The sequence below is a fragment of the Paroedura picta genome, chromosome 4 (assembly GCF_049243985.1).
Source record: "Paroedura picta isolate Pp20150507F chromosome 4, Ppicta_v3.0, whole genome shotgun sequence".
In the NCBI taxonomy this organism is placed as follows: Eukaryota; Metazoa; Chordata; class Lepidosauria; order Squamata; family Gekkonidae; genus Paroedura; species Paroedura picta.
This window is the reverse complement of record NC_135372.1, coordinates 87,046,993-87,074,926: the sequence shown is the minus strand read 5'-3', so window position 1 is coordinate 87,074,926 and position 27,934 is coordinate 87,046,993. Positions and strand designations below refer to the sequence as shown.

Below are 27,934 nucleotides of genomic sequence, written 5' to 3'. Positions count from 1 at the left end.
TTGACTCACAATTTGCATGCAGATCTATGAATGAAGTTGCCCTGGAAGGATTCTTCAAACAGAATTATGGGATGCTTTGTGTTATACTGCAATTATTGGTGCCATTCCCTTGTGTCATAAGCAAAGATGTGGCAGCCTGAGACTATTTAAGTAACTAAATGCAAATTCTTAAGCAAGATGGCCTTATTGGCTCCTAACCATCTTTCCCCCCACTCAGATGTTCCATATCTGCTTTCCATGAAAAGACTTCCTGAACATTTCTTAAACAGGATAACAATCCCAGGACTTTCCTTCTTGTTAAAGGGTTAATTTCCATTTAGCAGTGGCAAAAAAAATCTTTAAAGTGCTGACCCATTATTCCACCCCCTCCCCCTTCCTTCCAGAATCAACTCAATCCTATCTGACAGCAGGAATCTGGAAGGTTTAATGAAGCAGTGACAGGCTAGGGGGATCTCAGTGTAAAACCTCAGTTCAGCCAATCATGGACCAGATTACCCTCTGCTTGAGTGCATCATTATGACATCACTCCATCTCCTCCGTCAACCAGCACGGCTGTTACCATTTCTAGGCAATCCCTGACTGGATTATTCATTGATTCTCTCTTTAATGTTGATTTTGATTTTAATGAGCATTTGATATGTCTTTAGAAGTGTCACTCTTCATATAGATCAGGCCAATCACAAGGTGCAATTTTATTTCCTTTTAGAAAGGCCTAATGCATTTGGAAACATAATTGAGACTGGCATGTTCACACAGAACATTGCTCCTGCTAATCCAGAATGACTTCCTGCTTATTTTAGAGTTGCTTTTGTTGATTTTAAACATTTTAGGAATGGCTTCTCTGGTCAATTCATGCAATCTTTTTTGAGGGCAAAGAATAACCATAAAGTTATATTTTCCTATCATAGACAAACAATAAAAATTGCCTTGCAAAATTGATACTGTTTTGTCAAAAAATCAAGGCATCTTGGCAAAAGGTTAAAAGATGCATTGTGGAATGAACCGTTGTGGACCTGAGATATGTGATGGTGTGGGGTCTAGTCCATAGCAGTTTATTCTGCAATAGGTTTGCTGATGTTCAAGGTGTTACAAGACTGCTGTTTTTTAAAACAAACGAACACAATTAGCCGTATAGAATTTGCAAAAAGGTTGTTTTCTACCATCTTTCAGGTATAGATCATTTGTGTTTTTTTCACAATATAATTTTATCATTGCATACTGAGGGCATCTGGGCATGCACTCAAAAATATCTATGTGAATCAGTGCACTAAAGTGAACATATTTTTGTCCAGGGGACCATGGTGCCTCTCGGCAGCCCTGCACCTCACTATAAACCATGAGTAGGAGAGCCTGCTGTTTGCTGCTCCAGCCTTGCTTGTTGCCTTACTTTGACTTCCCCACAGGCATTAGGGCACAAGGCCAACATGTTATCCACCTCTCTTAGGGATTAAGCTCTCCTTTCAAACTTACATTTACCTTATTTACAGCAACTCGGACTCTGCTCACTTATCCAGTCCCAGATAGAGAGAGAAAGAGGGGGGGAAAGCCCTCTAATCAACTGAGCTGGTCACGTAGCAAATGTTCCAAGATAGAGCAGCTACGTAGCCAGACAGCTGGGAGGCTGAGCAGTGAGAGTGCCTGGCAAAAGGGAAATTAATCAATTTGCTTGAGGTCATTCTAGGGAGCGGATGGAAATGAGGAAAGAGTTAAACTCTGTTTTTCCCCCTAAGCATAAGAAGCTGGGTCCTCTCTCTGAAGAGGCATTCCATCACTTTCATTTATAGTTTTGAGGATATATTTTGCCTGATCCAACATTTCCTGTATATTTAGCCTATTGGGATTCTGTTAGAAGTAAGTGGGTGTAAATTTGACTTTCCAGATGCATATGATTGAGACCAGAGCTGTTTGAAGCTTTACGGGCCTCCCTTCATCACCTCTTCCTTGGCTCCCCCCACATATTTATTACGTCATCTTCAGTTGGATGCATCCAGCGGAGGAAGGGTGGGGGTGGGATAGGGATGGGGTTTTAAATTGTATTTTAGTATATTATTTTATTATCATATTGTATTTTACTGTGTACATGGCTTAATTGCTGTGAACCGCCTCAAGACCACATGGGAAGGGGCGGTATGGAAATTAAATATCTTTAAACCGCCCGTGGCGCCATGGGCCGATTGGTCCCTCCGATTCCCAGCCTCAGCAACTGTGAGCCGCGCACAGCGCGGCTCGTAGTTGCTCTCGGCCTGCCGCGGCGAGAGGCGCGAAGCGCCTCTAACCGCATCAGCCCACCGCCTGAGGGAACCCCCGGCAGTCGCGCGGAGCGCGGCTGCCGGGGGCTCCCTGCCAGGCGGCCTGACGCCTCTCGCCGCTTCGCGCCTCTCACCGTGTCAGGCCGCTGCCCGACGCAGCACCTGGCAGTCGCGCGAAGTGCGGCTGCCGGGGGCTCCCTGCCTGGCGGCCTGCCGCCGAAACAACGCCGCCCAGGGCAGCCACCGCCCCATCGGACCACCGCCGCCTCTAGAAGAACGCCGCCGAGGGAGCACCCACACACAGTGAGTCCCTAGCGCCCGCTGCATTTAGCTGCAGCGGGCTTGATTACTAGTTAATAATAAAACACCAGAAGCCGGCACTGCTCATACAAATGTAATTCATTAGTAAAGTGGAAATGGAGGGGCTGGCTTTGCTATGACTGACCACGGCTGAGAGACAGGTTAGTGGAATATGTTGCCAGCTCACAAGACAAATTCCTTCGTGACCCTTGTGTATAATCGCCTTGGATTTGTGGCATAAGAAGTAGGGATGAGCTATTCCACAATCTAATCCCAACAAAACCAGTTTAAGGAGAAGGAGTTGGGTGAACTACACAGTCTTTCAGAATTACTACAACTTCCATTCTCTTATATCTGCTTGATGACTAAGATGTAATAACCATTATTCTACTAATAAATGTCTTTGTAATAATAATAAACAGTATTTAAACAGTATTTACAGTACTTTTAATGTTCAGAAAATTTTAGATACTTTTTTTTGCTATGATCTTTAATTAGGATTAACTAAAAAGCAGAAGGATGAATGGCCACAGGCCTAAACAGTTTAAAAAGAGGATTCGACAAATTCATGGAGGATAGATCCATCAGTGGTTACTAGCCATGGGGACTGGGGAGAACCTCCACATTCAGAGGCACTAAGTCTCTGAATCCCAGAGCCTGGAAGCAACATTAGGGAAAGGCCTTGGCCTCTATGCCCTGTGGTTAGCCCTCCAGAGGAACCTGTTAACCACTGGGTGAGACATGGTATTGGAATAGATGGACCACTGATCTAATCCAGCAGTGCACTTCTTAGTTCTTAAATGTTTGGGGGGGGGGAAATATTTTCACAAGAAACAGTTCTTGTTATGATGACAAGCTATAGCTCCATTCCATGCCCCATCAACAAAGGATGTTACGCTATAATCCTAAATAGAGTTACACCCTTCTAAGTCCACTGACTTCAGGGGAGTTAGGAGTCTGTAACTTTGCTTAGGATGACACTTAAATTCTATTACATTAAATATTGTACCCAATTCACCTATTTCTCCCCAACTCAGGCATAAATATTTTCAAAGTTACTTTTCCACTCTTAGGGAAAATTTGTACATATCCTTAACTGAATGAATGTAAGATTTTGTGTATGGTGTTGCTCAGTCCCATGCATAAAAACATCTGCCAACAGAGCGTCATGTGTCTGGTGATCTGTACTAATGCACTGAAATGAAACATGCTAGTGACATGGGAAGCAGGAAGGTGATCTTTGACACCAGCAGAATGTGCCATAATGTTGTCACCTGTTCTAACTTGGGTCTCTTTAAAATGAACAGTTTCTTGCACCCCAAACTGTAGCGTTCCTCTCCGTTTCTGCTACAGTTGTTCCCAGAGAAAGCTGCAAAACAAAACACCCTCCAAGCCTATGGCTGTGCCACTTTGATGTGCCAGCCTCAGCCTCCCTAAACGGCTAAATTACAAGGTTGCACTGTAATGATCCAGAGTCATTTAATTAGCAGGTGGGAAAACTATCCAGCCCTCTATTAAAAGCAAAGCTGTGCATCTTGGAGATACGTCTGTGCTCCCAGAAAGTTCTTGGGTTCTTCTGCAACGGCAAATATGCTTCCTTTATTTTCCAGAGTTCTTCAGGGAGCATTAAGGATTAGTGAGGGGATTAGCAGGACTTTGTTAAGAAGAGATTGCTTAAAAAGTAATCGCCTCCTTGCTCTTAAAGGGAGATACCATCCCAGGAGAAGGGCTTTGTTCAGCCAGTTGAACCTGCCAGTTCTCCAGTCTGAGATGGGTACTCCAAAGTGTCAATCATAGTTGTCTGCATGTGACGTTTACCAGAGATCAGATGTGCTTACTCAGCACATGCATTCACTGTGAGCTATGCTACCATGAGGGGAGATATTATGACCTTTTATCTGTGCATGCATGGCATACAGATATGACAACCGATGCCATGCAGACCCTGCTATCTCTATGAGCTAGGATGGGCTCTCTGCATGGGCTGTCACATGCCACGTTGCAAGCCCTTTATTTTGAGTGTTAAAATACTGAACTGGGAAATGGAGAATTGCATATGTACTCTCATACACCTTGAGGTTGCACTCAGCTAACATTCTAAGCTGAAGAATAAAGTATTAAGGGAGTTGAGAGGGGAATGCTTACAGGCATCTATAACCTATAGATGTTCGTGTTTTTCATGAGCACCCATCACTCCCACCTCAACTGTGTGATGCAGTTTGTTCCCTGATAAAAGAAACTGTCAGTATTGTCAGGAAGATGAGACTGTATGTGTTTAAGTGAATATATAATACTTTACTACAAATTAACGCGGCTTTTTCGATGGCATACATTGACTCTGCACCCGGTTGCCACCTGCAGCATGCATAACTGGTGACTTTAGCCACCGCCATATCCACTCTGTGCATAATGGGCCATACACACACCATCCAGCATCCTATATAAATCATACAGATTTAAGCATAACTTAGCCAAATTTATGGATACAGAATAGTGAAGTGGCTAGTGGAAAATTCTTAAGTTCATAATCAGTCTCGTGCTTTGCATAGCATAGAATCAACACCAGTCTTCTGTGCAGCCCCACATGGGTCTGTGCATGAACAGGACTGCCATCAGAAAGGTTTTATAGCTAAAAGTTTCCAGGGGACATTGCACACTGGAGCCAGAAGCTTGTTCCCACCCAAGGACCATGAATTTGCATGTTCCACCCTCACTTCCTCTTTTGTTGTTGAAGGAGAAGGTTGTCCTTGTGGAGTCTTGAGCTGTTTGTATTTAGAGGAATTGCTTCCTGGGGTTGCTTGGTTTGTTGTGGTTTCTGGGGTATGATGGCTCAGAAAGCTCTTTTCAAAAATGCTCCCATTGTGTATCAAAGATGAACCAAATGGATGAATATGACTTATATCTGCTTTGTGTGGGTGAGGGTCACAGTGTCCCCACAAGGAAGGCCTGCCAGCTCTTCATCCCAATTCTTCGTGGGAGAGGGCATCAATACCTAAGGCAGGATTGTGGGAGAAAGTCATTGTCCAAATTGACTTTGGAACAATCTGTCACCACATCTTTGGATTTGACAAGATTGGCCTTGCCTCCTGGATTCATGTTGCAACAGATCTGATTGTGTTCCTCACCACTTCAATGTGCTTCTTCAGAGCCACAAGTTAAGAGGATGAAGACCAAGCCCAAAAACAAAGAAAAAGTCTGTATCTCAGCAGTGTGCTCTGGTCTCTACTCTAGCTCTTAGAGAAACCTAGGACCCCATCCATGGGTCCAAGTTCCCCTTTGGTTTCAATCCCAGAAGGGGAAGTAGAAGCTGGTTTATAGGCAGGTCAAGCCCTGCATTATTTGGATCCAGAGCAAATGGCAATGGTTCCATGGCCTCATACCTCCAGCATTGATATCATGTAGGCCTTGCTCTCCAGTAGTTGCAGTAATGAGAGAGGAGACTGCCATTGACTGACAGGCTTATCATTCTGCCCCCACGGATAGAATCGATGCTTGACATAGAATCCTAGAGTTTGAAGAGGTCAGGATGTCCCTTCCAACTCTATGATTCTATGATTCTATACAGGCCATCTAGTGTAACCCCCTGTTCAGTGTAGGGTCAGCCTAAAGCATCCTTGGTAGGTAGAAGAAGTGTTGGTTCTTATATGCTGCTTTTCTCTACCTAAAGGAGTCTCAAAGCAGCTTACAATCTCCTTCCCTTCTCTCTCCCCACAACAGACACCCTGTGAGGTGAGTGAGGCTGAGAGAGCCCTGATATTGCTGCTTGGTCAGAACAGCTGTGGGGAGCCCAAGGTCACCCAGCTGGATGCATGTGGGGGAGCGCAGAATGAAACCTGGCGCACCAGATTAGAAGTCCGCACTCCTAACCACTACACTAAACTGGCTGTCCAGCCACTGCTTGAAGACTTCCAATGAGGCACAGCTCACCACCTCCTTAGGCAGCTGATTCCACTGCTGAACTACTCTGGCTGTGGATCTCCCCCACCTCCACCCCCAATATCTAGCTGGTAGTGTAAAGCCATTACTGTGTGTCCTTTCCTCTGCTGCCAACAGGAATCACTCCTTGCCCTCCTGTAAGTGACAACCTTTCAAATACTTAAAGAAGGCGATCATGTCCCTTCTCAGCTGAACATTCCCAAATCCCTCAGCCTTTCCTCATATTAGCATGAAAATTATATTCTTCCTCTGCATTGGGGTTTAAGATTTCCATCTATGAGGCCACTGTGGCAGACCACCAGCTTTATTTGCCCTTCCTGAAGTTTCTGATTGGGAACCAGTGGCCCCTGGCTAAGGTCCTGCAGACTGAGGCCATCATACTCTCTAAACAACAGATTAATGCTGATTGGCATTCTGCAGATTCTGCTGCAATACATGCTATGGCAAATTCCTTTGTTCTCAGATGTCATGTCTGGTATTGCCTGCAGAAACCAAATTTGAGATAGAGGACTTGCCTTTCTAGGGCTTGATGCTCTTTTCTACCAGGACTGGCAGGCTGCTGTCCCTGATAAAGAAAAACAAACAGACAGCTAAGTCTGGCTGTGGGAGGCTGATTCCAGGAGCAGTTATTCAAGCATTGCTCTCCAGTTTTGAAGAAGTCCCATTTTAGAGCCATCCCAGAGGGTATGATTTATAGGGGCCATATTAGATTTAATAGTAGGAAAAGTTTTTTGCCCCTGGATAGGGTACAAGCTGCTTCTGTTTTAATTAGGCAGTTTAGACTGAACTGGTTCCAATTGGCTTGGAAAATTCTTTGTCTTTTAGACTATGTGGCCTCTACAGCTCTGGTTCCTGTCTCATTATAGAACAGAGTTAAATGCTCAATGGTATAGATTTTCTATACCCATACAGGCTATCCTTGTCTTGTTCTGGTGGCTTTCTCCTGACAGTTTACCCTGAGTCATCTTTGGAATTTCTGGGCATCAAATCGTCCTTATGATGGATGCTTCACTCTAGGTGAGGGGTTTTCTGCAAAGGGTATTTGATCAGAAGATGTGAGACTTCATATTAATCTGCCAGAGTTGCAGACACTTAGATGTTTCTTGGATATCCTGGTCCAAACAGACAAGATGGTGACAATGGTTGATTTAAATAGCCAGGGGGATCCAGGGTCCAGGAACTTATGCCAGGAGGTTACCCTGACTTGGTCCCGAAGATTGATAATGAAAACAAAGTTGCACTTACCGATAACTATTGTCCACTGAGTATTTTTTGTGCAGGTACACATACCCTCACTCCTGCCCTGCGACATGTTCTACTTCAGTGGCACTAAAGGGTGGGGGCACTGCTGCATGGGAGCACATGGTCCCTGGATGGGAACAAGCTTCTGGCTCCAGCACTCAGTGCCCCCTAGAGGCTTTTAGCTGTAAAACCTGTCTGATGGCAGGCCTGCTCATGAACAGTCCCATGTGTGGCTGCACAAAAGATACTTGATGAACAATACTGGATGTGCCAGTGTTTGTCTCTTGTGGCCCTTCCTTGCATACCCAGGGAATTGCTGATCAACACTGTGGGATGGTAGGTGAATTTCTTCCAGGCCAGGATGGATTCTGGGGATTTTTTGGTGAGGGAGATCACTTGGGCATGAAATTGGGCTCACTGTGGGTGGGCAGGCAGTTATGAGTTCCTGCATTGTGCTGGGGGTTGGACTAGACCAGTGGTCCCCAACCTTTTTATCACCGGGGACCACTCAACGCCAGGGACCACTCACCGGGGACCACTCACCGGGGACCACTTTATCACCAGGGACCACTCACACTTCCTCATATGCCGTCCATTCTGGTCTGCGTGTCATTTTAGGGCCAAACTATGCACAACTGGAACTCCAAGAGTGTTAATTGGTATGAAAAAGCTAGGACAGGAGGCTCAATCTGAATTGGGACAACTGTGATGGGGAGGGGCAGAATTGGACTCTCCTTCTTGTATACCATTTTGAAAACCACCCTTCTCCAATGCTTTAAGCCAATGGTCCCCAACCTTTTTATCACCGGGGACCCCTCTACGCCGGGGACCACTCACCGGGGACCACTCAACGCCTTTTACTGAGGCCCGGTGGGGGGGGTAGTTTACTCCTCTACTCTCAACCTCTGCCCTAATGCTCTCTGATCGCTATAGTAATGTTTAAACATCCCTTCAAAATAAGATACAGACACGCCACAACAATGAACATAAGGAACATTTTATTTTCATGGAAATTTCAACTAATGACAATGACAAATCAATGGGAACCCTGAGCTTGTTTCTCTGCAACGAGATAGTCCCATCTGGGAGTGATGGGAGACAATGACACCCGAAGTGTGTTGTAAAGGGCCAGGGGGGGGGATGAAGTAAAGGGCCGGGGGGGGGGAGAAGGTGTCCTTTGCGGCCCACCTCCAAGTTGAAGGACCACATGTGGTCCGTGGCCCACAGGTTGGGGATCGCTAGACTAGACGATCCTGGATGTCCTTTCCAACTCTATGATTCTAACAATAGTTACAGGTAAGTGCAACTTCGCTTTTAGCAGAGTCAAATCTCTTAATGTAAGGGTAGAAGATCAAACAGACAACATGGCTCTCTTGGCTTGTGCTAAAATCACTTATTTAGAATGTTAGTTTCAGAAGACAAATATACGAACATCCTGCAGCATGGGAGCTCCCTTCCCTTGGAGCCTTTACAAACTTGCGGGGACCTTGCTCCCATTTGCTTGCAGCAAAGCAGAAAGATTTCCAGGCAGGCAATTCAATGGTTTAAGTTGCTGGCAGCATCACAATCTTTTATCATCTGTAAATAATTCTGGTTTCCTTATGGAGAACTCCCCAGTGAGGACACAACGAGATCCCCTGCTTGAGGCTGGCTCCCACGCAGTTTTGTGTAGTTGGCCTTGCACTCAGATACACATCTGAGTCATTGTCTTTTTCTAGAGCTACAGTGTTGGGGGTTTCAACTCAATCGGGATTCAAATGGGGAGAAAGATTTCCTGCATCCAGGAAGCTTAGCCAGGAGGCATACCCTCAAGGAAATATTTTTTCCCCCTCTTATCAGCACCAAATGAATGTCAGGAACTGTTTCGGAAGTAGCTTCGGATACATTCAGCCATTACAGTAATTCAGGCTGTTAGCTCATGCAGGCACAACAACGGAGATTTGTAGATGTCCCTGATCCTAGTATAACAGACTATCCCTCCCCGCACTAATCAGATGCCCTCAGTGAAACCAGGGTGCTCTGCTGCATGGAGTCCAGTTGCACAGCAGCCTAGTTTTTGCATAAGCCTTCTTGAAGGCAGGCCCTGCCTCTATGCCCTCAGGTGTTTAAATGCCCAGTTTCCACTGGAGCAGCCTCCTTGGCAAAAGGGAAGAGCTCATGATGCTCCTTTACCACATGATTGCAACATCGCTCTAGAGTGAATGGGTTTGCTGGGGCCTTATTAATGATAGCCCTAGCAACCAATATCAGACATATTCCAGTGCAAAATTCAGTCCTTGCTGCTTAATAACACTCCTGGTGTAATATGCAGAAATAATCATGAATAGTAATCATTTGTATAGCTAAGTATACAAAGCTCTCTGTAATTTTTATATGATTTATCATCAGTTCCATTTTTACTAAATTAATGAATTGGAGCTGAGAGATAATGGCTTGCCCAAGGCCACCTAATACATTCACAGCACGGATGAGCTAGGATATGAAGTTGTGCCTCCCAGACCCAATTCTATCCACCCTGGCAGTGTCACAGTAAAGCAGCAAATTAATTTTCCAAAGGGGAAGAAATGAACATGAGCTCATGTGCAAATCCCAATACAAAAATGTGACTGGAAAACAGATGAAAAGGGCCACATGCAGCTACCATGGTCATCACAGAATATGGGAGATGCTTTGGCCTCTACCTCGTAGAACTAGAGAGAACTTTGATATTCAAGAAGGCATCTGTAGAAGAACACATAAAATAGCCCACTAGAAAAAGAAGAGATTTTTTAATACTCTGCTTTTCACCACCCAGAGGAGTCTCAAAGTAGCTTACAATTGCCTCCCTTCCTTTCCCCACAACAGATTCAGGAGGATAACCATGTTGGTCTGAAGTAACAAAACAAAATTTGAGTCCAATGGCACCTTTGAGGCCAAGAAAGATTTATTCAAGGCATGAGTATTTGTATGCGTGCACACTTCCTCAGACAATGGAACAAGAATCACAAGGGTAAAGATATAAGGAGAGAGTAAATTAGTAAACAGCATCATCTTGACATCCACAAATATGCAGCACTCTTATATATACACTCCTTACTATATCCTCTCCATTTTATTTTATTTGGGAGAATGAGACTATAATGTGATATAAGTAAGTATGTAATATAATTTAGAATCTACTCTTGGGTCTCAGGACAGGAGGACAAATTCAGCACGGCTTGTCATTTGTGGGCATGCTTCCATGTTTGGGTGGAGACGGATGGGGATAGCAACAGGTCTCTTTTAATTACTTCTTTTCATAACTGGGAAAGCTTCTGCCACTCTGCCATTAATTACTAACTTTAACATTTGTATTCCCCCTATGTTTTTGTGAAAATCGAACCCAAAAGGACTGATCTGTTTATTCTAGTAAGGAATTATCATGCTGCATATTTGTGGATGTCGACGTGATGCTGTTTACTAATTTGCTGCTAATTTACTCTCTCCTTATGTCTGTACTCTTATGATGCCTGTTCCATTGTCTGAGGAAGTACGCATGCACACAAAAGCTCACAACTTGAATAAATCTTTCTTGATCTTAAAGGTGCCATTGGACTCAAATTTTCCCCACAACAGATATGCAACAGATATGCTGTGAAGTAGGTGGGACTGAGAGAACTCTGACAGAACTGCTCTGTAAGTACAGCACTAATAGAACTGTGACTGGTTTCAAGATCACAGCTGGCTGCATATGGAAGAGTATGGAATCAAACCTGGCTCTCCAGATTAGAGGCTACCAATTTTAACCACTACACCATGTCCTAAGAGGGGGGGGGGACATGTGGCCGTACGACAAGAAAGTCTGCTGTCAGTTTTGACATTTCCAGGATACAATCCATACATTTTCTGATGGAAGCCAAGGTCCTTGATTTTTAAATAGAATCTACTAAGGACTGGATGTTTTTTTTTAAAGGCATCTTTAGCTTTCTTCAAGACTAAAAGTTTTACTCTCTGGCTGGCACAAGCTTTTATGGGTTTAAGCTTGTCTTTGGGGTGCCAGAATACTCCTTTTGGTTTTTTGTTCTAACAGATTCACAGCTGCCCCTCTGGAATATATTACTAATGACTAGGTTGCTTTCCCCATGTGCTACAAACATTCTCCAGAGCCTTTCTGAATCCCAGCAAATTCTTGGCTTATTTTTGTCTTGCAATGTTTCTGTAAGCAGTAGCGTACGCCTCAGGTGGCAGCCCCTGCTATTTCCCATAGTGGGGGGGGGGGGGGAGGGGGCAACCAACTGTTTATAACCAAGATCAATTGGTTGTTTCCCCCCCAAATAGACAGTCAAAGACTGCCATGCCAATTGTTTAAAAAAGATATTGGGAAAGCTTCTGCATGGAGGCTTTCCAGGGATATTAGATTTGAGTTTAATAATGTGGCATATCTGACATTTAGCACTCAATATTTGACACTATGGAGAGCTGACAAGCAGTGGATGTCAATAGTTGACAACACCAGATGTACAGTAATCAACATTTGACAATGCATATTTGACAGCCAACCTGCAGTAATTATTATTATCGATAACTCTTACAGCTGACATGGCTAAATGGATACAGATGTAATAAAATTCCATAAAGTTCAAGTTTTGTCTGAATCTTCAGCTGAATTTCATGTTCAAATCCAAATTTCAACAAGTTGAGAAAATAGTGTTACAACTTCAGAGCCATGTGTTCTGTCTCACTCGATACCCCATGACAGTGTGGGAATTTCATGGAAGAGGACACTTCATTTTCCAAAGGTATGTTCTGCTCATTTGGCTTGAAGTAAAAGGCAACAGAAGCAGAGGAACAGCTATTCTTTCTGGACAGATACCTCTGTAGAGAAAGGTTCTCCTAGAAAAAGTACCGTACGTACCCAATTTTGTGATGAGCAATTTGTCTTAGGACTGATGATGGATTTCCAGTAATCATGCTGGAAATCCAGGGATTTTACGAATCTTGAATGGCTTCATGAGTCTTTGCTGAGCACAAGACAAATCCATTGAATGTTGATGATCTGCAGTGTGGCCTGGTGGCTTCCTCAGTCCTTTCCATTCTTGCTCAAGGGTCCAAGCAGAAACACAGGCTGGAGTCAGAAACTGCCTCTTCTTCATCTTTTTTTCTCTTCCACATAGATATCACACTTCTTCTCTAGGGGGATTCCTATGGATCTCAGATATTGTGCATGAATCTTACTGGGTGTAGAACCAGGCTAGCTCATTCACCAGGGAAGGGTGGCATGATAGTTTTTGACACATGTGCCTACTGCTCTGTTACTTCTAGACCAAGTTGCCACAGCAGAAACTTTTCAGAACTGGAAGAGCAGTGGCAAAAGTGGTGGTAGCAGCCAGTCACATACCCTTTAAGCACTTCTTCAGATCATGTCCCTAAAACTCATGGCAGAGATTTCAAACCTGTCAAAACTTGGCAAGGGGAAGACAAAAATACAAGATTTACACATTCATGTTATTATTGAGACACTAACTCTCAAATGAAGTATCCAAATGGATTTGTGGAATTTTTGCTAAATGGCAGAAGAATATCTTCCCTGTATGCTGCTAGATCCAGCTTGCAGAATACTCAGATGGGGCTGGCATTATGTCAGCTAAAAGAGTTAGCTGATGCTTCTCTGAGCGACCCTCAGTTCTGCATGGGAACCACAAGAGAAAGAGAGGCTCTTGGGTACAGCAGGCTCATTCATTCTCTCTTGCAGTCCCTGGGATTAGATGTGTGTCATCATTGGCATGATGAAAATAACTCCAGCCCGATCATGCCTGGAGTCAAACAAAAATAGATACAATAAAAATAAAGTAATATGAATCCTACTTTGTGTGTGATGATCAGGAAGCATGGATCTATTAACTCCTCACTGTCCTGATCATACTATTAATGGTGTACCTAATGGCAGGACAAATGGGCTGCATTGCAACTTGATCGGTTGTAGTCATTTCAAAGACCTATGCTCTACAACTGCAAATAACTTCAAACCATTTTCTTCCTTCTTAATAAACCAGCTAGCAGGTGATATGAAACGATTCAGAGGAGGAGAACTCAGGAAACTGAGCACATCTACTCACAGCTTTTTAGAGGCAATATTCTAGACATTTAATTTATTGGGAAATATAGGGAACACTCCTGATTAGCTAGCTTCAAGAGGACTGACAGCTGCTGACATAGCTGGAGGTAGAACTCTGAGGTGAAGACAAGGTGTAAATGAGCAGTATTCAGATCTGGCTCATGTGGGAGAGCATTAGTCACACATCTGAATCTTCAGTTTTTTCCAGTCTCCAGAAAATGAGAAAAACTGGCATGAACAAAGTAATAATGATACTTAGAGAGCCATTCTGCACCCAGAAAATAAAGACTTACTTTTTGTAGACAGCATGGGCCATTCCGCACAACTTTAATGTAGCAGAAGGCTTGCAAATTGTAAACGCTACTAATTTGCAGTTCCGCAAAATGTCGCACACAATCTGCCACACTCCTGAAACAGTCCCTCAAAAAGCAATTCGTTATAGCGCTTAAAGGGAAATCGGGAAAAGTGGATTCACCCCCCGAAGAGCGCTACACTCTTGCAAACAATCTGCAACAGTAGTGAAAAAGACCTGTGCATTCCCATTGTTGGGGTTCCAACAAAGTCCCTCCCCCTGGCTCTCTCCTCCGAACTTCCGGCGAAGCGATCGCCATTTTTTTTTCTCGGAGCGAGCAGAAAGCAACGAACCAGCGAGCCTTCATTCACCCAGCAAGGCTTCTCCGGCTACAGTCCCTCCACAGAAGTGCTTTAGATTTCCTCTAAGTCCCCAAGCACAACACAGCCCTGTTTGCAAGTTCCCTTTTTTTTCCGGCTCAAAATCATGCCCGTGCGGGGAGGGGATTTTTTTTTCACTCGGGGGAGCGTGGTAATGATGACTCGCCAGCTCACACGCCAGCTAGATGGGTCAGGAAGAATCAAGGCATATTTGTTGCAGTGTGTGTGTGTGTTTTTAAAAACCTGTTCTTAAAAGGAAATGGGCTTTTCCGGGGCATGATAACATTGGCTGTACGTTTGATTGATGGCCAGGGGCGGGACAAGGCACAGAAAAAATCGCTTCCTGTCTAGCGATTTTTGCGAGACCGGAAACCTGTGGGAAACCTGTGGGAATGAAACGCTACTGAATTCCACTAAAAAGGCAGGTATGCGTAACGCCAAGATTGCACTTTTAAAAATAACGTATCCGCTTTGCGGGACCTATTGGCAACATTGGTCCTTGTGCGGAAAGGCCCCATTTTTGGGGGTTTTACACAATGTCATCAGCATCCAGCATGCCAGCAGCAAACTGGCAGCTACATCCACTATTTTAAAGCAGTAGCTCAGGAATCCATAAAAATTGATTCCCCCAGCCATGTAGTGCGAGCAAGAGGAGAGCAACCAGCAAACACACACTAAGGAACATTGTGGAGGTGAAGTAGCGCTATTTCCACCTCCAGTGCCCATCCTTGCACCTGTCTCCCTCTCACTTCTCCCGGGGATGGGGCTTTTTTTTTTTTTGAAGCCTGGAGCAACAAATATGCGTTAAATACGTTAAATCGTCCAGACAGAATAAAAAGATCCCCCCCACCAGTTAACACACAAAGCATGCCTCTCTAATCACCCCCCCCAAATCGGGAACAAGGTTACTTATTTAAAGCTTCAAGGCTCATAATTCCAAAAGGGGTGGCAGTAAAGTAAGCACTATGCATCTGTGATTAGATGCATAAGCATAGCAATGGAGAAGTTTTACTTTTAAAAAATTAGTTTGCATCAAGGTCCCTTTAAAACAGGGAGAAAGGTGATTGGCTGCCTGGCTTGATTGACAGGTGGAAGAGAGTTGCGTGTATAGCATGTTCCTCTCACCTGCCATTTCAAGCAGGCATGTAGAGTGCCAAGAGTGCGAGAAGGCAGCAGAGGAGAGTGAGAGAGCGAGGAAGTGAGGAATGACCAGAGGTGCATTTTCTTTTATAGCATTATGCCATGTTGCTGGCATAACACTATTTTTTTTCGATGTGCAGAATGGCCCTCAGCATTCTTGTATGCTTACACTGAGAGTCCATTAAAATCTATACACATTGTTTTGCTGTAGGTGATCCCCTCCCCCCTTTTCTAAGTTAGAGCTAAAATATAAACTTTCCCCTTTCTGAGGCAGGAAGCTTATACCCAGAAAATCTTTGGGTTCCTTAAGGTGCTTGAATCTAGCTGCTCTACTGGTATCAGATGAAGTCAGTGTTGACTAGCGAAAGCTTATACCCCTAAAATCTGGTTGTTCATTAAAGTGCTAATGGACTTGAATCTAGCTGTCCCTCTTTCCAGCAGAATGTATTTAAGTCCAGTGGCACTGTTAGGATGCAAGCGCAAGAAAACCTATACCTTGAATTACTTTGTTGGGCTTAAAAGGGTCACTGGGCTCAAATTTGTTCTGCTGCTGCAGGCCGACATAGCTCCCCACCTGAATCCTCTTTCCAACAGTCAGTGAAAGTTTGTTAATTTTGACATGCAGATTCTGAATCATATTTATTTATTTATTTATTTATTTTGCAGAAAATTCCTGAATAGAGGTAAGTTGCAGCATGCACTGGATCAGATCCAAGGAACCCCCAAGTTCGAAAGGGCTTAAAAAGATGTGGAGACTGAATTGCTACACTGACAGAATTTCACCAGACATGAATTATGCCCCAACATTCTGCATCCAGTTTCATCTACAAAAGAAAAAAAGTACAGCAATACTGCTGCTTCATATATAAGTTCTAGATCAAAACAGACATATACACATCATTCTGCTCATGAGGTGAAGCAGGGAACTATACATACATACATATCTACACACACACAAATCAGGGATTCCCAATCAGGGCTCCATGAGAGCTCCCCAGGCTTTCCCCTATATCAGCATTCATGGATTCTGCCACACTTCCAGCCCAATTCTGGGGCTCCTCAAAGCCTGAAAAATATTTCAGGGACTCCTTCATGGTCAAAAGGTTGAAAAAGGCTGATATATATTTTCCTATGACTGCTCACTTCTTGTGTCTGTGGCAATCTAAAACTCTGTGCTTGGTCCAAAGAATGAATGGGTAACTGGCCCAGTCACTCAGTATCTTTATACAGCTTTCTCTGTATTCATATTTGGCTAAGCACTGAGTGGGCAGAGAGTGGGCAGGGCCGCTCCTGTGGCCGCCCTGAAGCCTCTCCTCCGCCTGCCCCCCCCGCCTGATCCCAGTGCTATACCCAACCCCAGTCAGCCAGACCCCGGGCATGGGCAGCAGCCGCCGCTGCCCAACAGCACCATCTGGCCTTAGTGCTGCAGCGCGTGGCGCGGTGACTGGCTGGTATGCTGGGCTGGGTGGTACGAAAGTGGCTGCCCCGACGACGGAGCAGAATTGTTCTCTCTTGCACCAGAGGGACAGACCAGGACGGGGGACAGACCAGAACGAATGGGATGAAATTAATTTAAAATAAATTCCATCTAAACATCCGGAAGAAGTTCCTAATAGAGTGGTTTTCAGTGGAACAGGCTTCCTCGTGAGGTGGTGGGTTCTCCATCTTTGGAAATTTTTAAACAGATGGTAGATAGCCATCTGACAGAGAGGCTGATTCTGTGAAGACAAGGGGGTGGCAGGTTACAGTAGATGAGTGATTGGGATGTGAGTGTCCTGCATAGTGCAGTGGGTTGGACTAGATAACCCATGAGGTCCCTTCCAACTCTATTATTCTATGATTCTATGACGGCCAACGGAGGAGGACCTGGGCGGGGTGGGTGGGGCGAAGGGCTCAGGGGGGCAGAGGAGCCAGCTCAAGAGGAGCCTGTAGCCCGCTGGCAGCGGCCGCCCTCACCAGATCCTGCGGCCGGCCAGCAGATTTTAAAAAATTGGGATTTTTGTAAAAGTCCGCGGGATGTGGGACAAGTTGCTGAATGTCGGGACGGTCCTGCCAAAATTGTTACATCTGGTCATCTTATCATAAGATGGCTAACCATGTCAAAAAGTGCAATATACTGGATTTCCCATATCGGCATAGCTGTGTATGAATGGGTCATTCCTTTTCATATATTGAAAATAAAACAAAACATCTTCCTAGCATTCTGTACAATCATGCATCTCTATGTACAACTGGTTTGCACAACAAGCTTTCGGTGTAGGAGTAGGTTGTTATCAGCCTCTATTCCTACTTTCCTTGCCAAGGCTGAGTCTTTTCCACATGGGTGGAAAAGACCGAGAGGGCAGTCATATGGAAGTGGGACTAATTTTTGCTTCTATATAATGCAGCCACCAGGCATGCCCCCTCCTTGGCCTGTCATGTATTGGGCCCTCAGTTGGCTTGGGCTAAGAGAATGCGGATTATTCTCTGTTCTTTTAGCCCACTGCGGGGGTCAACAGGGCCTGTCCCATGGCCTAGAGGGGGCAAAAAATGCCGCAGTCGGCTTTACGGCACTTCACGGCACTGTGGGGCGGACCAGAGCATTTATTTTTATTTTGCATGAAGGTGGGATTGTGTTCCACACAATCCCCACCTTCTTGCAAAATAACCCCCCATGGCCTCCCTACATGTGGTGGAACCATTCTTTCACCACTTTGTTTCCCAGGAGGACACATTTCAGCGGGACACCAGGTGTCCCACTGAAATGTGTCCCCCACAGAGACACATTTCAGCTCTTGAGCAGATAGGGTCTTGAAATTTGTCCCCTGTGGGGACACAGAAAGCTGTGGAGCATGCAGCTCAACAGCAATGTACTAGCAGCAGCCCAGAATCACCCCTAGTCTGCTATTGAGGGAGATTTAACTATTTTACTGGGTACCTATGATCTACTAACCTAGTACAGAATCTTCCTGAATGGCCTTTGAAAATCTCTTCAGCAGTGACATCCAGGAAGTCTTAATCCATTTTCTTAACAGGAGAATGGAAAGGCAACAGCTATGGATGCCAAGAAGAGGCAATCTGTCAGCAGTAGCAAAGGCTGGAGGAAAATGTGTGTAAAATGGCCAGGGCTGCATTTGCTCTGGCGTGGCAAGGCATGACATCCTGGTGAGAACATCTTGACTGAAAGGCTAGGCTGATCAAAATTTCCATTTTCAGGTAAACAAATTAGGTAAGTTGTACTCATTTCCTCCATGAACAAATGGCCCATTGAATACCCATGATTCCTACAGGTGCACAGTGTACTCTACAGGCATTGGCTGCCTTCATGGACAAGCAGTGCTTCATCATTCACTTATATGTTTAGGGACTTTATTTCATGACTTTTCCATAAGGTACCCTACTCTTGGCCTTGTTCCAAGAATGTCCCTACAGTGATAAAACAGCCAGTGACAAAAAGAACATACGTTTGTCAACCAGGTGCTTAAAAACTCACGTCTTTCCTGACAGAAAGCAACAAAGAGTAGCCTGTGAGGAGATTCATATGTACAGGTTGCTTCAATTTGAACTAGAAACTCATTACATTGATTCTTTTGCTGAATGTATAGAGTTGTTGTTGTTTTTTACAGAGATGGCTTGGGGTGTGTTGCAGTCAAGATTTTCAACATTTTGATATGCTGAATCCCAGGTATGCCATTTTTCACATAGCTACACTAACATGCTGACATATATAATTGTGATTTAAAATCATGAGTTCTGGAAAATAGTTCCAATGATGCTCTCTCCTTTTGGGCAGGCACAGTTTATGTGTAGAGGGAATTGGGAGATAGGCTTAATTTATCCAGGATCAAGGAGGACCGGGATTACTGCCTTTAGGTTGAAGTGGAGTTGGATGGTTAGAAAAAGTATGAATTGGATGCCAGGCTAGAGGCCTCTACAGTGACTAAACCTTCTTCCCTGGAGGTTGTGAAAAAAGAGACTGACCGCACACTGTTAAAGCAGAGTTACATACTTCTAAGCCCATTAATTTCAATTGTTAGAAGGGTGTACCTATTTAGGATTTCACTGAAAATGTGGGCAGAGTATTTTTTTTCTCATGTTTTCAGAACCATATGCCAGGGCAAAGTGATGAATATATATATATGTTCAGGATATATATGCACACTTGGTCCAGGATAAGAATCTTTTGAGTGGGCTTAAGTCTAGCAAATATTAGTACTACACAAAATGGAATTAGGTTACCTCTGTGGTTCATTCCACTCATGTTATATGATATAGAGAGATAAGGTGATATTCCTGACTGGAAATTAATGTGGAACTTGGATGGTATCCTAATATCTGATGACTGCAGGCTGCACAATCTTGGATTCTTTGCCTCATCCCTAGTCTATTGTGATCTCCTTGCAGCCTTGTCTGGGCTTTTCTTTCTAAAATTATGTTTGGTTGGGCAGCAGGGGTCACCTTGTACCTGTCACAGCCTTAACCTGCTTTACAGGGTTGTTGTGAGGATAAAATGGAGGAGGAAGGTGGGGGAATAAATCAATCAGTAAGGACTCCTGAACATGGGTGACCTGCAGGGCCATCCTACCTCAGGCGTTAACTCACTGGCATGTCTTCAGCAAGTCAATAGGTTCTTGGGGAGAGCCAGCTTGGTGTAGTGGTTAGGAGTGAGGACTTCTAATCTGGCATGCCAGGTTCGATTCTACACTCCCCCACATGCAACCAGCTGGGACACCCGAGGCTCACCACAGCACTCATAAAGCTGTTCTGACCAAGCAGTAATATCAGGGCTCTCTCAGCCTCACAGGGTGCCTGTTGTGGGGAGAGGAAAGGGAAGGTGACTGTAAGCCTCTTTGAGACTCCTTCGGGTAGAGAAAAGCAGCATATAAGAACCAATTTTTATTCTTCTTCTTCCTTGGTTATTGCTACAAATCACACTTCTCTTTCTCTTTTCTGTCACACACTAAAATGGATTTTATGTATTGACTTTGCTCATAGACTTCCTTTCTTGCTGGGAGTTGTCAATTACACAGTGTAAGACAGTGCAATAAAACAGCATGACACATTCAACACTTAATACAAGAGGACTAGGATCACAAAAATTAGAGACTGTACAAAAAAGTATTAGACATGGTATATCATAAGCTATGCAAAAAAAAGTGATTCCAAAAGCAGAAACTAATTCAGGAACACCAAGGTACGATAATAATTTATAGTGAGCTGCAATCCTGCTCCCTTTATAAGAACTATGACCTTATTTCTTTTATAAAAATGACCACTTGAACAATTCTGTTTTACACGGGTTGCTGAATTCTTCAGTCATTCGGAATGATAGAATATTGAAGAGTTTCTTTTTGTGTAGAATATCTGGACCTACTTTGTGGATCCTCAAGATCAACACTACCTGGTTGGTACCCTGTGTGGGAAGGACTGTTCTCACCTGCAAAGAATACATTAAAGGATGCAATAAGAATATGATCCTGCCGCAAAGAACTTGCAATATAATGGGAAAGGGTACAATGCTTTTGCCTTTACTTGGATAATTTCAACCTATTTAGCTGTAGTTCATATGTGAACTATCAGAGGTAAACATTCTATTTCTTTGGTACTGAAGAAAAGAACTTAATCCTGTTTATTACCTGAGCAGTTTTTTTCTATGCAGTGAAATACTGCTAATGACATAGGCCTGCTGTTCAAACGAACCATTGAACTAGCGTTCTGCCATTCTGTTGTGTCAATTAAGACAGCTCAGACATGATCCAAAACACTCCTGTGTGCCAAGAAAAAGATAAAGAGCCACAGATGGAAATCAGGAACTGCAGTTGACAATCTTACTCCAGTAGTTCTTCTAAAGTTAGGCTCCGAGTGGCACAATGAACTTCTCCAGGTACAGTGAGAAGAATACTATGACATGCCTACTAATTAGAGCTTCTTCCTCAAGTTCTTCTGAATTCCTGTAATATTGCCAGTCTCCAAGTTAGGGTTGCCAGCCTGCAGGTGGAAGCTGGAGCTCTCCTGCTATTATGACTGATCTCCAGGTGACAGAGAGTTCACCTTGAGAAAATGGTTAATCTGGCAGGTGGTCTCTATGGTATTTTACTCCATTGAAGTCCCTCCTCTCCACAAGCCCCACCTCCTTCAGGCTCCACCTCCAAATTTTTCAGGTATTACCCAACCTGGAGCTGGCAACCCTGCTCTAGGTGGGGTCTGGAAATCTCCTGAAATTGTATATGATCTCCAGACTACTGAGATCAATGCCCCTGGAGAAAATGGTTGCTTTATGCCCCGCTAAAGTCTCCCCCCTCCCTCTTCCCCAGACTCTACCAGGTTTTGCCCAACCCAGAAATGGCAACACAATAAACATAGAGTCTTAATAGGATGCTTCTTTTATTATTATTGTTGTTGTTGTCATTATTATTACTATTACTATTATTATTCTATAACCAAAGTCTGCAGTGGTTCAGTATTGTGACAATCACTTTCACATGTACATGTCCTCTCCGACAGTAAAAGGAGGCTGCATTTTTGACTAGCACTAAGCATGGAACATGGCCACATAAACAGAAAGAGGCCTGTGGAATTTCATGGAATTATGAGAGAGCAAAATGGCTGTTCTTTCCTTTGTTTGTGCTGCATAGCTTAGTTCATCTGAAAATACTTTATCATGTCCAGTCCAGCAACCTAGGCAGCCACTGCTCCTTGGTCTTAAGGGTTTCTCATGCAAATAAGCCATGTTTGCAAACTCATGAGTATTATCACTGCTTAGCCAATGGCTCAGAAGCCGTGTAATCCTAGCATCTATGACACGGAAGCCCATAATTGAGCTTTGCTGAGTAGGGTGAGTTGAGGCAAAGAGGTAAGTAGAATTATAATGAACAATACCGAAGCATTCCTAGCAAGCAACAGCAAAAGAACAAGTGAGGTGAAAAGATGGATTGCTATAGAGCCTGCTTCTTTTTCCTCTGCTTAAGCCAGCTGCAACCCTACTCATTATGCTGGAAAAAGGTAGCATTATCTGTGCAATAACTAACATTTCCCAGACTAAGCTCAGATCTACCTAGACTGCAAGCTGTACATTGGGAAATACCTGGATATGAGAAAGGCAGGGTTTGAGGAGGGGAGGGACTAATGGGGTGCAATGCCATAGAGTCTGTTGTAATCCCAGGAGATCTTCAGCCACCACCTGGAGGTTGGCAACTCTAGATTTACTGGAGAGAAGGATAGTACAATAGAGAGAGAGGACTGTCACTGTGGCTGTCTGTCTGATTTTGAACTGTCTTGGATTGTATTGTTTCTCCCTTTATCTAGGCATTTTAAATCTGTAAATGTTTTATAAAACGATCCTAAATAGGACTACTCAGAATCCACCTGAACTATACTCAGTAAGGCTTATTCCCAGGAAAATGTTCTTAGAATTACAGTGTTAGTACATTAGCATCATACCAATGAATACTAGCCACACGCTCTAAGAAGAGGAGCAGTGGGCTTGTGGCATCATAGCTCCATGAAATGAGAAAAAGAGTCAAGTCCATAGGAAGGATTCAATCTCTGCTTTCTTCCACAACAATGTAGCTCCAGGAAATACACCAGTTTCATACTATTTAGTCAATAATACAGCAGTAGTAGCTTAGGCTTTGGCTCATTTCAAAGCCTGTTCCTCTTACTGCTTCCATTTCTGGGGTTTTAAGATTCAACCCAAATACTCCATTATTTCTTCTATGGCTTTTTTGGGCGTAAACCCAAAGCACATTATCTCCCCCTACAGCTGCTTTTTGACTTACAAGAAGGAGAAGGGAGTATGGGAAAGTCATAGGGAAATTATAACTTACTTGTTTGCTATGGGCAGAAAAACAGGTTGAGAAACCAGAGCAGAGATGGTTAAGCCACCTGTTTTTATTTCTGCTTTGTAGCTTTGCAGCCTCCTAAAGTTACATCCATTGAAAAATAAACACATGGAAACTAGTGCTCCACAAGGCACATCCAAATGTCCTCATAGCATGTTATGTTTTAATGACCAAATATTTTGCATTTCTTCTCTCACTCAGATGTTTTTTGCATCTTGGCATTGCCGCTGTGTCCCAGCAAGTTGAACCCATAGCTGATGCTCTGACTTTGTGGCACTCCTTCTGCAAAATGGCATTTATTTGGGGGCATTTAAAAAAAAACTGCATTTGACCCAACCCATGTGTTCCATACTTCCTCTGAAAGGCCATTTCATCATGTATTTTGTCAATGACAGAACCTCCTAAATCCCCCCCTGCATATGCAGTAACGTGTAGAATGGAGGCTCACTGCTGATTGGCTATTTGGATTCCTGCCACATCCAACAATGTTCATTACTAGTGGACATTTGAATTCTAGCTTGTGCACTGAAAAGGTTTCAATTCAAACTTCAAATTTCAGACCTTGAATGGCATAGTAGACTTGCAATTCTCTGGTCTGAGCATAGTGGCCATACATGCCTGAGAATCATGGGGCACAACATGGATGCTGCCGTTACAAGGTCCCTTTCCTATTTAGTCACTGACTATCAAAATGGCTACTGAAGATTAACACAAAATCCTAAGGAAAATAGAAATCAAACTAGATAATCTATTCATAACAGTGTTATTATGACCATTTAGTAATTAAAAATTATAAATGGAAATACTGCATGTTCATTTTCCATAGTTATATAATTGCATTATTTTCAAATGTTTAAAAGACTGAACTGTCATTGAAAAAGTCAGGGAGCTATAGAGGATGAGAAATGACAAAACCCACAAAAACAAAGGAAAAGAACTTCATGGATGGGTAATTGTACAGAAAATGCTACATTAACCTCACTACTCATTTTGTCCCAGGTAAAAAGACCAGTGTCATAACACAATCAAAATTATGCTTTTTGAAAAAGTCTATTTTTCAGGGAAATTTGGGTACACATGATGCTAATGCCCCAGAAGGGCAGCTGGGAACAGGAAGGGGATTGTGGGAAAAGTGGATCCAGAAAATGCAGGGCAATAAGGCAATAAATCTGGAGTTACTCCTGGAGCAGCCAAAATATGTATAGAAAGCTTTACAAACATAGATGATTTAAGAACGTGTGTGTGGAAACAGTCTCCTTCTCTTGCCTTTTGCTTTAGGTGCCTTCTACTGCTGCCTTGCCTGTGTCCTGTGCATTTCACAGACTGTTCTCATTTTGTTGGATATGCAACTCCTCCCCCTGCCCACCAACCTCACTGCACTCCAGAATCTGTTGGGCCCACATTTGTTTCTGTAGACATAATTATTTAGATACACTACTCTTAACCAGCAGTTCTACGGCATCCGTCTGCCATAGAATTCCTGACCCCAGGCAGTTTCTGTGCAATTCACATCCAGTAACATAGAAGCTACTTGAGAGTGCAGGAACTGTGCCCATGAGATTTACTCCCTGTCACTACTGCAGACCAATAGACTCCAGGAGGTATTGAGTGAATTGCACATGTAATCCAGTGGGATCCTGTGGCCAGCCCCTCCCAATTTGTCATCCAAATTGTGTGGATGACGACATATTTGTTACTTAGCAAAATATTGTCTTAAAACTTGATTAAACTATCAGTCTCCTAATACTCTGGTAGCATGCGTGCACGGAAGGAGAACAGATACATATCGCATACCAATATCTAAAAAGCAGTCCTGGGGTGCAAATAATAAATCACAGAGAGAGAGAGAGAGAGAGAGAGAGGGGGGGGGAAATAATAAGTACTTCAACCAAGGACTACCTTGGATATCACTTATGTATTGTGTGATCAGAACTTATTTCCAAATTCTTTTACACAATGGATGCTGTGATCTTCGGTATCTCTCACATAGCTCCTGGACAATTAAAACTAGTGCACTAGATCCTGGCCACATTTTTTGAGATCAAGCATGAGCATGTGTTAACTGGAGGCCTCCCCAAGGTGTGTTCTATGCACAGCGCATTCAACCACATGTCAGGGAAGAGCTTGTTTTGATGAAATGGATTTGATGATGCTTTGGAATCTGCAGTTCCTCAAACTATGAATATTCAGTTTCAGTCAACATTCCCAGTGTGCTTACAACTGCACTCTGCTGGCTGGAATGAGCACTGCCCCAATGCTTTGGGTGTACCTCCAGCTTTCAGATACGCAACCAGTGATGCTGACGGACCAGATACAAGTATTGTATTTTCTCTTATTCTAGAAGTTAGTGCTGAAAGCAGAATAAGCCAAGGAATCTCACCAAATCATCCACAGAAATAATTCTTGTAGAAGCGGGAGGGCAAAATATATTGCTGAGGCCAGGAATTCAACCCTGACAAAATACTGGCTTATCTGAAATATCAATTGAAAACTTAAGAACCATCAGAAGAACACTAACCAAACTCCTCCCCTCAGAAGATTTTTAACTATAAGAAGAGATGACTTTTAATTTATTTAATTGATTTTTAAAATCTAGTTGCTTTATTTAATTAACGTTTTATGCATTGCAGTTGTATTTGAATGCTTTATTTGTTACCCGCTCTGAGTTTGCCAGGGAAAATTAAAGTGTATGATGATGATGATGATGATTCCAACTACAAGACACTGTCCTGACCTTTGATATTATTTACAACACTGCCCCAAATTCCTGTACTACTACAAAGGATTATGAAGAAAGAAAGAAAGAAAGAAAGAAAGAAAGAAAGAAAGAAAGAAAGAAAGAAAGAAAGAAAGAAAGAAAGAAAGAAAGGCCACATTTTCTGAGCAGCGGTCAGAAGGCCACAGGAACCAGGGCTGTATCTGTATAGCATGCAGTCTGGTGCATTATTATAAAACTAACCAAGAGTTTTATTTGCCCACTTAATGATACAGTAAAAAAAAAAAACCTAAATGGGTTGGGCTCTGAATATGAATTGGAGCCTTTGATAATTTTGGCTAACGCTGTCTTTTTTATAAATAAAACAGGCAGATGAATCAGTCCCACTGCCTGAACTGTCTCTGAAACTGTCTCATCCCCCCCCCCAAGTCTTTGTTTTATAATTCCATCGCTCATTTACAGTGAGATTAAGCCTGTGTTATGCATTGCTGCAAATTTCACGAAGTGTGTATGTAGCTGCACAATACTGCTTTAAGACAAACATGCAGGAGTCTTGGCAAAAGACACTAGGTAGGATCAAGGGCTGGAACTAGCAATGTAGTTCAGTATAACTAACGCTAAACAGTATTGCATGACAAATTATATCTGTATTTTTGCCCTGACTTGGATAGTCCAGAATAGCTTGATCGTGTCAAATCTTGGATGCTAAGCAGGATTGGCCCTATATGGAGGCAAGACAGCCAAGGAATACGCAGAGTCACTACGCAGAGTCAATTTACCTCTGAACAGTTTTTGCCTTGCAACCCATACAGGTTCTCCATAAGTCAGCTGCAACTTGACAGTAAAAAAAGCACCTCTATTTTGACTCTGTCCATAATCTTACAAATCTGTTGCTGCCAAAGAGAAGCTCCACTGGAAGAGACTGAGCAACGTTCTGAAAAGTGAGCTGCTGGCTAACGCTGGCCTTCCTTTAGAGCAGTGGTCCCCAACCCTTTTATCACCGGGGACCACTCAACGCCGGGGACCACTCACCGGGGACCACTCAACGCCTTTTACTGAGGCCCGGTGGGGGGGTAGTTTACTCCTCTACTCTCAACCACTGCCCTAGCACTCTCTGATTGCTATGGTAATGTTTAAACATCCCTTCAAAATAAGATACAGACACACCACAACAATGATGTGTGTTGTAAAGGGCTGGGGGGGATGAAGTAAAGGGCCAGGGGGGGAAGGCGTCCTTCGGGGCCCACCTCCAATTAGTCGAAGGACCACATGTGTTCCGCGGCCCACAGGTTGGGGATTGCTACTTTAGAGCAGAGATTGCAGACCAGGCAGCCTGCTGGTATTCGCTCCTAGCAGGAATGGGTCTCAGAGATCTCTGACTGCTGACCAGTACATGTGCCACAGCTCTCTAAAGGCCATCACGTCAGGAAAAAAAAAACATTTCTATACATTTTGAATTTTTACTGCGCAAAGCAGCCCCTTTTTGCCTTCCTTTGTGGCCACTCCTGAATCTTGAAAGCCTGAAGTACAAAACTGGGTTGCAATCCGACATACCCTTTACAGAAGGAGGTGTCAAGCCTAGCTGACACCCCCCCCCCAACTTCAACTGCCTTGAGCAGCTATGGACCCAGTCACATTTTACATCTCACCACCCTTCTGAGGCACTCAGGGCAGTTTCCCCCCTGCCCACTGCATCTTTCCAAGAACCCTGTAAGGGAGGGTAGGCTGAGAGACAGCCTGGCTGAAAGATATGCACTGATCTCTGTGGCAGAGTGACCCTTGGGAC

General features: G+C 43.7%; 2 long non-coding RNA genes across 7 annotated transcripts in view; one reads left to right on the top strand and one right to left on the bottom strand.

Annotated features, from left to right (window-relative positions):
- Window positions 1-11,259: 11,259 nt before the first annotated feature.
- The window catches only part of LOC143835751 (uncharacterized), a 226,262-nt gene continuing 209,587 nt past the window's right edge, over window positions 11,260-27,934 (bottom strand). For all 3 annotated transcript variants that reach the window (XR_013230334.1, XR_013230335.1, XR_013230336.1), the window contains one exon: window positions 11,260-13,498. This is a non-coding gene — a long non-coding RNA (uncharacterized LOC143835751). The remainder of the gene's footprint in view (window positions 13,499-27,934) is intronic.
- On the top strand, window positions 17,521-26,296 carry LOC143835752 (uncharacterized). Of its 4 annotated transcripts, none has more exons than XR_013230338.1 (3): window positions 17,521-18,807; window positions 19,218-19,276; window positions 20,951-26,296. It is a non-coding gene; the product is annotated as an uncharacterized LOC143835752 (long non-coding RNA). The 4 variants fall into 4 exon arrangements; XR_013230340.1 differs by having other exon boundaries at window positions 17,521-18,820; XR_013230339.1 differs by having other exon boundaries at window positions 17,521-18,820; window positions 19,218-26,296.